The sequence below is a fragment of the Etheostoma spectabile genome, chromosome 15, assembly GCF_008692095.1.
Source record: "Etheostoma spectabile isolate EspeVRDwgs_2016 chromosome 15, UIUC_Espe_1.0, whole genome shotgun sequence".
In the NCBI taxonomy this organism is placed as follows: domain Eukaryota; kingdom Metazoa; phylum Chordata; class Actinopteri; order Perciformes; family Percidae; genus Etheostoma; species Etheostoma spectabile.
The window spans coordinates 4,244,850-4,252,602 of NC_045747.1; the positions used below are offsets into that span (position 1 = coordinate 4,244,850).

At 40.5% G+C, this 7,753-nt stretch overlaps 1 long non-coding RNA gene across 1 annotated transcript in view; it reads right to left on the reverse strand.

The window, feature by feature from the left end:
* Positions 1–7,753, reverse strand: part of LOC116703078 (uncharacterized) — a 10,482-nt gene that overhangs the window by 2,546 nt on the left and 183 nt on the right. The window contains exon 2 of the long non-coding RNA XR_004335331.1: positions 3,716–3,729. This is a non-coding gene — a long non-coding RNA (uncharacterized LOC116703078). The remainder of the gene's footprint in view (positions 1–3,715; positions 3,730–7,753) is intronic.

A 7,753-nucleotide genomic window follows, 5' to 3' on the forward strand; every position in this document is an offset into this window, starting at 1 on the left:
GTGTGTGTGTGTGTGTGTGTGTGTGTCTCACACACACAGGAAGGTATGTGTTGGTGCAAGGAAAGGGTTAAGTAAAAGACTGACCAAACCTCCCCAAAATTGACGGTCTCTTCTAGCGTTTCATAACATAATTAGAATTCTAAAATCATAGATGCTGGATAATTCTATTCTTTTAAATGTTGGCATTTTGTTGATTTACTTTTTGTTTAATTAATTAATCTCATTTCTCGACTTTATGTTTCCTGAAGTGTGTTCAGGAGTGCCGCAATTACCCATGACACACCAAAACTCCACCAACTTTTTATAACTACTATTAAATTCAGAGATCATTTAGAATGCAGCAGAAACCATGACTCAAACCAGCTTTAAAGATACCAAATTCTCTTGCCGCATCGAAATAATCAAGTTTTTATGTTTTTGAGCATGAGATCTTTTTCCTCTCTTGTCCCTTCCTTGTCCTTCTGTATAAATCATAAGTGAGTGTGATAACTGCACCATGAAGTGTCCCGGTGCAGCTTTAAAATGAAATTTATCAACAGTTATTATCTGACTCTGCAAAGCATGAGGTACAGCAGCAGCTAAGAGGCTCTATAAAGAAAGCAATCTAGTGGCCAGAATGTTATCTCACAGCTGCTGGGGGACTGTAGGTGTGGAAGGTGAATTAGGGAAGGGGCCTACTGAATAGCACTTTGGGTAACGTGGTTCAACGTCATCTCCCAAGTGTGAATGTGTGTAACTGGGATGAAGGGCACTGCTGCAGAAGATAATAGGTATCCATGCTTGTAAGAAGTGAAAACTACAATGTACTGTAAAGCTGCAGACTGCAGAGTCATCATTCAAACACACAATATGTACAGTAGGTTTTAACTGACTGATTCATTTAGATTCTTTTAGCTACTTACCACAGAAAGAAAGAGACAGAAACTGGGCTCAGTAAATGTTGTTCCAAGAGTGAAGTCATCTGACATTTAAGAATCAGCCAGCCAGAGTGGTGTGTGTGTGTGTTTGTGTTTATGTTTATGTTTGTGTTTGGGTGTTTGCGTGCGTGTGCGTGTGTGTGTGCGCGTGAGTGTGTGTGCGAGTGGATTTGTGGGCAGACAGGAGAGCCCAGAGGGTACGCAGCTCAGACAGAGTCATTATTTAGTGACACAGAGATGAAGTATGTACACACACACACACACACACACATGCAGAGAAACACATTTCATCTATAAGGCCTGAGGTGTCAGGATTTTAACGAGAAACATAAGTAACATCACCTGTTGCGGCACTTTCTCTTATTCCTGCTCTGTGCTCATGTCTGAGCAAATGAACACTGCTAATTGCAAGCTAATCAATAAATACAAACATTTTCCTCAGATTCAGTATTTTAAAACAATCTAAATTTTCTAAGTTCTAAGTTATTAATTCCCTGCAGACCCTTTGTAACCTCACTATATGAACATGAATAAATATAACACTTATGTTGCACACATACCTACATACCTACTGCTATATCACACAGACAACTGGCCTTGGACCAAAACATGTGATGGACCTTTAAAATCCCAAGTTTGAGATTTACCTGTGGCATATAAATACTATGGTTTAATAATCTATAGTGTACAAAGAATACACAAAAACTCCACAAATTCACAAAACCATGTCTCCTCACAGAGCTCCTGGGCCGCATGTCTTATTAAGAGAACATTAAAATCAAGAATAAACCTCTCTGATATGCCTTTTTTTAGGGCACACTTTCCATCTGAATAAAACAATTTCATACCCTATTAGAAGAACACAGCTTTACACGAAAGACAACACCTTTTCACAAAATTATATTGCAAGTACCTCCAATGCCCTGTGCCCTATGATAATTTCTCTGATGTTTAAAAGGGGATGTTTTCAGGGCTTCACATGCTCTAATTAAAACAGGCTGTTTGCAGTTTATTAACATAACGGTGACATTATCCATGAGCTCTCCTATTGGCTGGCTGCTTTCCCTGTCCGCTACGTGAGCATGCCATAATTATTAACCATATTTAGTATGCATTTTATTCAGTCCTGAACTGGATTAGTTGATGATATATCATACCTGGAAAAGCGTAGTAAACAAAGAGTGAAGACTAAGATCATGTGTACAACACTGATGGGATAATCTTGAGATTCGGTGAAGAACCAGAACAAGGTTGTTTCCCCACAAGCAAAGTTAAAACAAAATCATAAATAGCATGCATCTTTTAGCAGTAGAAAGACAAGAAAATTGGATGAAAATCTTAATCAAAATGAAAATAAAATGGTAGAAAATGTCTGTCAAGCATATCTAGAGAGTGCAGCTGTGTAACGAGAGATTTGAGTGTGCTGTACTCACATTCAAATCTCTGCAGCACACTGGGGCAATGTTCAGGTCTGTGTGTCTGTGCATGAAGAGATTTTGCAATGTATTAGGGAAGGAGTCTTATCCTTAGTTTGACTCTGTGACCTAACACTGGGAGAAACTGCATGGTAAAATGGCAACTACAAGCGCGCACACACACACACACACACACACACACACACACACAAACACAGGCACACACATATGCACACACATATGCACACACACAAACAGACACTGCTGGAGGCAGCGGTTGATGTACACCACTCTGTGATCGTAAGCCAAAGGGGTAGGAGGGAGGAAGAGGGAGAGGGAGAGAAGCCCAGAGAGTCAGCACAGCTAAAAATTACAACCCTGTCGCACCAAATCAGTGCCGATGACCGTGTGTGTGTGCGCACGCATGTATGCAAGTGAGACAGGAAGTGTTGTTTGGCTCTGCCTACAGACATTGGGAGGAAGTAAACAAAGCAAACATGCACATATACACACACATGCGTACACTACACACACTTGTATGCACAAGTGCGCGTGATGATGTTGTGCAGTCAATAGAGATTATGTGATGGGAAGATCAGAGCAGGGGCAGAGTCAGTCAGACTGTGTCTGGGCTTCTATTATCTACTTAACACACACAAACACACACACACACACACTCCAAATCACATAATCCAATCAGGTCCAAGTGTTCATTTTGAGTTTATTTAATGACACTCATGTATTTCTCAGAATGAGGTTATGGGGTAGCAAGTCTTACTTCATAATAAGCGTGCTATTCTTCAATTTCCTGATTTGACTGAACTAAATGCATGAGGATGCCAGACCTCTTAATCTCCATCTCTGTCTGGGTGCGGAACACAAACACACAGGAAATAGGAATGTATGTAAACACATTGTGAGCTAACATGGCTATGGCGCTACCATATGCTAAAACAGGTGGTTGCTCTCACAGCGTATATATCTCACAGCATTACTTAGAATCCAAGAACGGCTCTCCCCTTATGATTCAAACTTAACCGGGCACCATTGGTCTGTCTTCTGTCGGTGACATTATAAGACAGATCCCATGTCAGCCTGCCAACTTTTATAAACCCAATGCCATTTCTAAATAAATACAAAGTCACATAATGCTTCCCTTCATGTTGAAACATTTGCTAAAACAGTGGCTGTCTCACAAACCAAACATTTTTGAAGGGGGTTGTACTCAAAAATACTGAAAAAAAAGTGTGGGCTGAGATTTCGTCCACCGGCTCTCACCAGGGTTTGATTGACATTCAGGCTGCACACGGCTCTTGTGGCTGAGCCATAATGGTGGCTAGCACTGCTGTTATTAGTCAAGGCAAAGTGGTTAATTTAATTTACAATAAAAATGTATACTCTTTCTTGATCCTTAATGGGAAAATTACAATTTACACTCTGCTGTTTTTTGTGGTATGAGTATAAAGATTTGCCTTCATTCAACTAAAACCTTTTCAAAGCCTTGTGATGGCAAAGAGCTATACAGTTGAAGTGCCCTTTATCGAGAAATTAATAACCCAACTAGCTTTATTGGGTCAACATCTGGCCCTGACCTCCCTGTGATGAAAGAAAAAGAGAAAGTGGAAACAGTTCAAGATGAATTAAAACTGCATTCTGTCTTGTGTATGTTTGTCAGAGTAAGTGTGGTTATGCTTGTCTGTTGTCTACTCTGTGTGTGAGTGTCTATGTTGACAGTGATGAATGAGCCCTACATCACAGCAATCTGCTACCACGGCTCTATAAAACAACCACAAATCACTTCAGGAAACAACAGTTTGGAAGAAGGCCTCAAATGTCAGATGTTGTCTTGCATGAGTGCATCTGTGCATAAATCAGTGAGGATAGGTTAGTTTCTGCCTGTTTTTACGTGTGAACATCATGCAAAATGTGTGCGTGCATGTATACTTGCCTTGTTTCCAAAATATCTCTATTGCACAGGTAAGATCCGTATTTGTGAAAGAAGTGATAGTCTTAGACACCAACAATTCTCTGTATTCAGCTCTGCTCAATGCAATTGACAGTGCTTGAACCTGTTGTTGAACTTCACAACGTGATCCCTGTTTTATTCAATGTTTGAAACTACAATATTTAGCAGATCACAGGATATTGCAGTGGGAGCAAGAATCAGCCACTGAACCATGATATTTTTTTTAAGGGAGTAAAACAAACAATGTAAACTTGCTCTTGAAAAAATGCTTGTGTTTGTGTTGTACTTAAACCTTAAAATTGAATTAAATAAATCAATTAATCGAAGTATAACTGAAAATGAGGTTGATGATTTCCATTTGCATGCTTGTTTGTTTTCCTCGTCTTTCTCTCTACCAAAGAGACTGGATGACCCCTCTCGGTTCCTTAGAGTAACGAGGAGTGAGTCCTCTAGTCACTGTGGGGGGTGGGGGGGGGGGAGGTGGTTTGGGGTGTAGCCTACCACAGAGTGAAAAACAAAACAAAAAGATATACATATACTGTATATATTCATTTGAATTTATGATCAATTAAATAAACTTTTGCATTACATCATAAATGCGTTTTCACATTTTTAAATCTAAAAGTTTTTAGTTTTTAATGATGCTTTGCGTGGTAATATTCATTTGTACATTACATCATGTTCGAATTTCAGTGAAAGTGCATTGACAAGAATTCTGACTTATCGCTCAGTACTTGACAGTACCTTTGACTGCGTGATGCTGAAGGGCAAAAGCCTGGCATTGCTGGGACCCTGTGGGAAATTTCTCCTGTTCTAAACCTGGAAACAGAGCGGACATTTTTCTCTTCATCTCGTTCTCTCTCAATTTACAGTCCCCCCCCCCCCCACACACACACACTTTTCTCCACTCCAACTCTCTTTCATCTCGATCATAGCACCTGCAGTCCGTGCTTCCTCCCCTAATCAGATCCTAATAGAAAAAGGCTTGCAGATGTCAGCACTAGTTAAGTAACGGTCTCTTCCTCTTCCCTTTCGCTGTCTTCCTCAATCTCCCTCTCTTACACACACACACATCTATTATTTTTATAGCCAGAGTAAGTTCTCTTATGCAGCCGTACAGTTGAATTTGAAAGATAATTGAGACAACTATTGAACAAAAGTTAAGCTCTTAGTCCAACATGACGTCATGACTTTGCGTTTACATACACGCCAACTTTCTTAAACCAAGTGGCGTGTTATCAGTAGACATTTTGAGCTATCCATGTGTATGTCTACGCTGTATACAGCAGACATTAAAAAACATGTCGCTTGGCATGTTATCGCCTCTTGCCGTGTTATCGCGAGAAGAAAGCAACGGTGGATTTTAGGACACAGGACACATGGTTGGGTGAAGGAGTAGAAGAACCAGTTGGGATTTATGAAAAGAAGAACGTGGTTGGCTTTAGTACCAAGTTTGAGTTTAGGAAACGTTACACACAACACAATCCCCGGTCTCCTGGGTGAAAGTCCCGTGTAATAACCATCCACCACCCTGACCAACCTCTCTACGCAAGATTTTCAACTTTTCATCCTACTCGCTACGGCGTAAATTCACACGCTATCGCATGGTAATGTAGGTTAATGGAGGATAAATGGTATTGATAAACACGCTAAAAAGCAAGTATGCGTCTTGACAACACGCCAATAATGGCATACAAATTGGCATGTTGTACATGCACCATTTTATGAGATCAGTCTGCTTAGTCAGTGTTTTGGACACAAAATAAAATTCTGGAATCAATTGCTTAGCTTAGGGGACTGATGCATTAACCTTTTGTAAATTGTCAGCAACATTTTCTTACTAGAAAGAAAAATACACACTATCATATACAAACTTTGTGATACCCACTATTATTCTAAGTGGAAAAATGGAATAGGCAAATATGAGTGGACTAAAAAGATAGACGCTTTCCTTTAACACATTTCTTATATGTGTATTTCCACACACTACAATAATATAATTAGAAGTAAATCCTGAACATTTGTTGGGGCGCGGTGCAGAAGCAGTTCTACTGTTGTATTTAAAAAATACAAATAAACCCATTGCGGCTGCTGTTGACTTGCTTTTAAAGCTAGTTCATTATTCATCTTGAAATTCTGCGTTAACGCTCTGTGATTATGTAACCAGACAGTTTTGGGCTGTCATCCATCCAAACAACTAATGCTTGGTACAGTATGAAATGTTAATGAGTCAGTGTGAGATGTTATTCTCTGTGACCCTTCCACAGTGCTTTATAATTGCCCACAGTATTGCCCTTGCCAAATGAATGGGTGCATGAAATACACACAGATATTGCTCAAAAGAAGGCCGAAACTTGATAAATCTACAGCCACTGCATACTCAAAGGCAAACGCGTCACTGAATAGATCTGGAACAAAAGTCCCAGTGAGGACAAAAATATTTTGCTTTGTAAAATTCATAAGGAATCACAGTTTCTCTTTGTAAACAATTATTCCTCTTTCACAGGTGGACATGTTTGACTATGTCTTTTTAAGGACAGCATCTGCCAAACGCTGGTACACCTTTCCATCTTGCTGCCTACCCAGCGTTCTGTCTCGTCTTGCTGTGCTCTCCTCCCATGTTTTTGTTGGGTTTCTATTATTCTCTGTGCTCTCTTCTCCCTTAACGTTTCATCTCTGTTTTAAGAATTTCGCACGCACACACACAACTACACATTGCAATGTCAGAGAAAGCGAGATTCTCTGAGTGGTATTGGCACCCCAGTGGCAAGTGCGAGAGGTTGTCAGAACAGTGGCAAGTCTGTGGCCGGCCTGTGGTAGGTGCCAGGACAGCGGCAAGCGAGCCGCTTGGTCAGTGGCTCTCAGAGTACACTTGGAACTGCTGGGATTGGTTGAAGTCGCGGGAAACTCCGATTATTGGTCAAATTTGCGGAAACGTTGTGGTGATTGGTCAAATTTGCGAGTCGCACCAAATGATCTCTTCTTTTGATTTTACTTTGAGTCTTGAAAGTGTGTGTGTGTGTGTGTGTGTGTGTGTGTGTGTTTGTAGAGAAACCCGCATGCCAGCCAATACACAGTGGCAATACAACCACTAACAACTGATAAAAGGGAAGAGTGAAGCGTGGAATTGACATTTCTTCCTTACTACTTGACAAATAACCGAGTGTGTATGTGTATGTGTGTGTGTGTGTGTATGTGTGTGTGTGTATGTGTGTGTGTGTGCGTGTGTGTGTGTTGCTCATAATTAGGGTTGGGTATTGTTTGAGTTTTTACCAATACCGGTGATAAATCAATGCTTTTAAAACGTTGCCAGGGCCTAAACGGTGCCTGATCCGAAACTGTATTGTTGTGATAGTTGACCGAATCTGTCTAGTCCATGTCGATGTCCTGTGCAAATGTTTCTGTCTCGACGTGCTGTAACCTCGTTCAATGTTTTATGTTTCTGCAGAACAGGA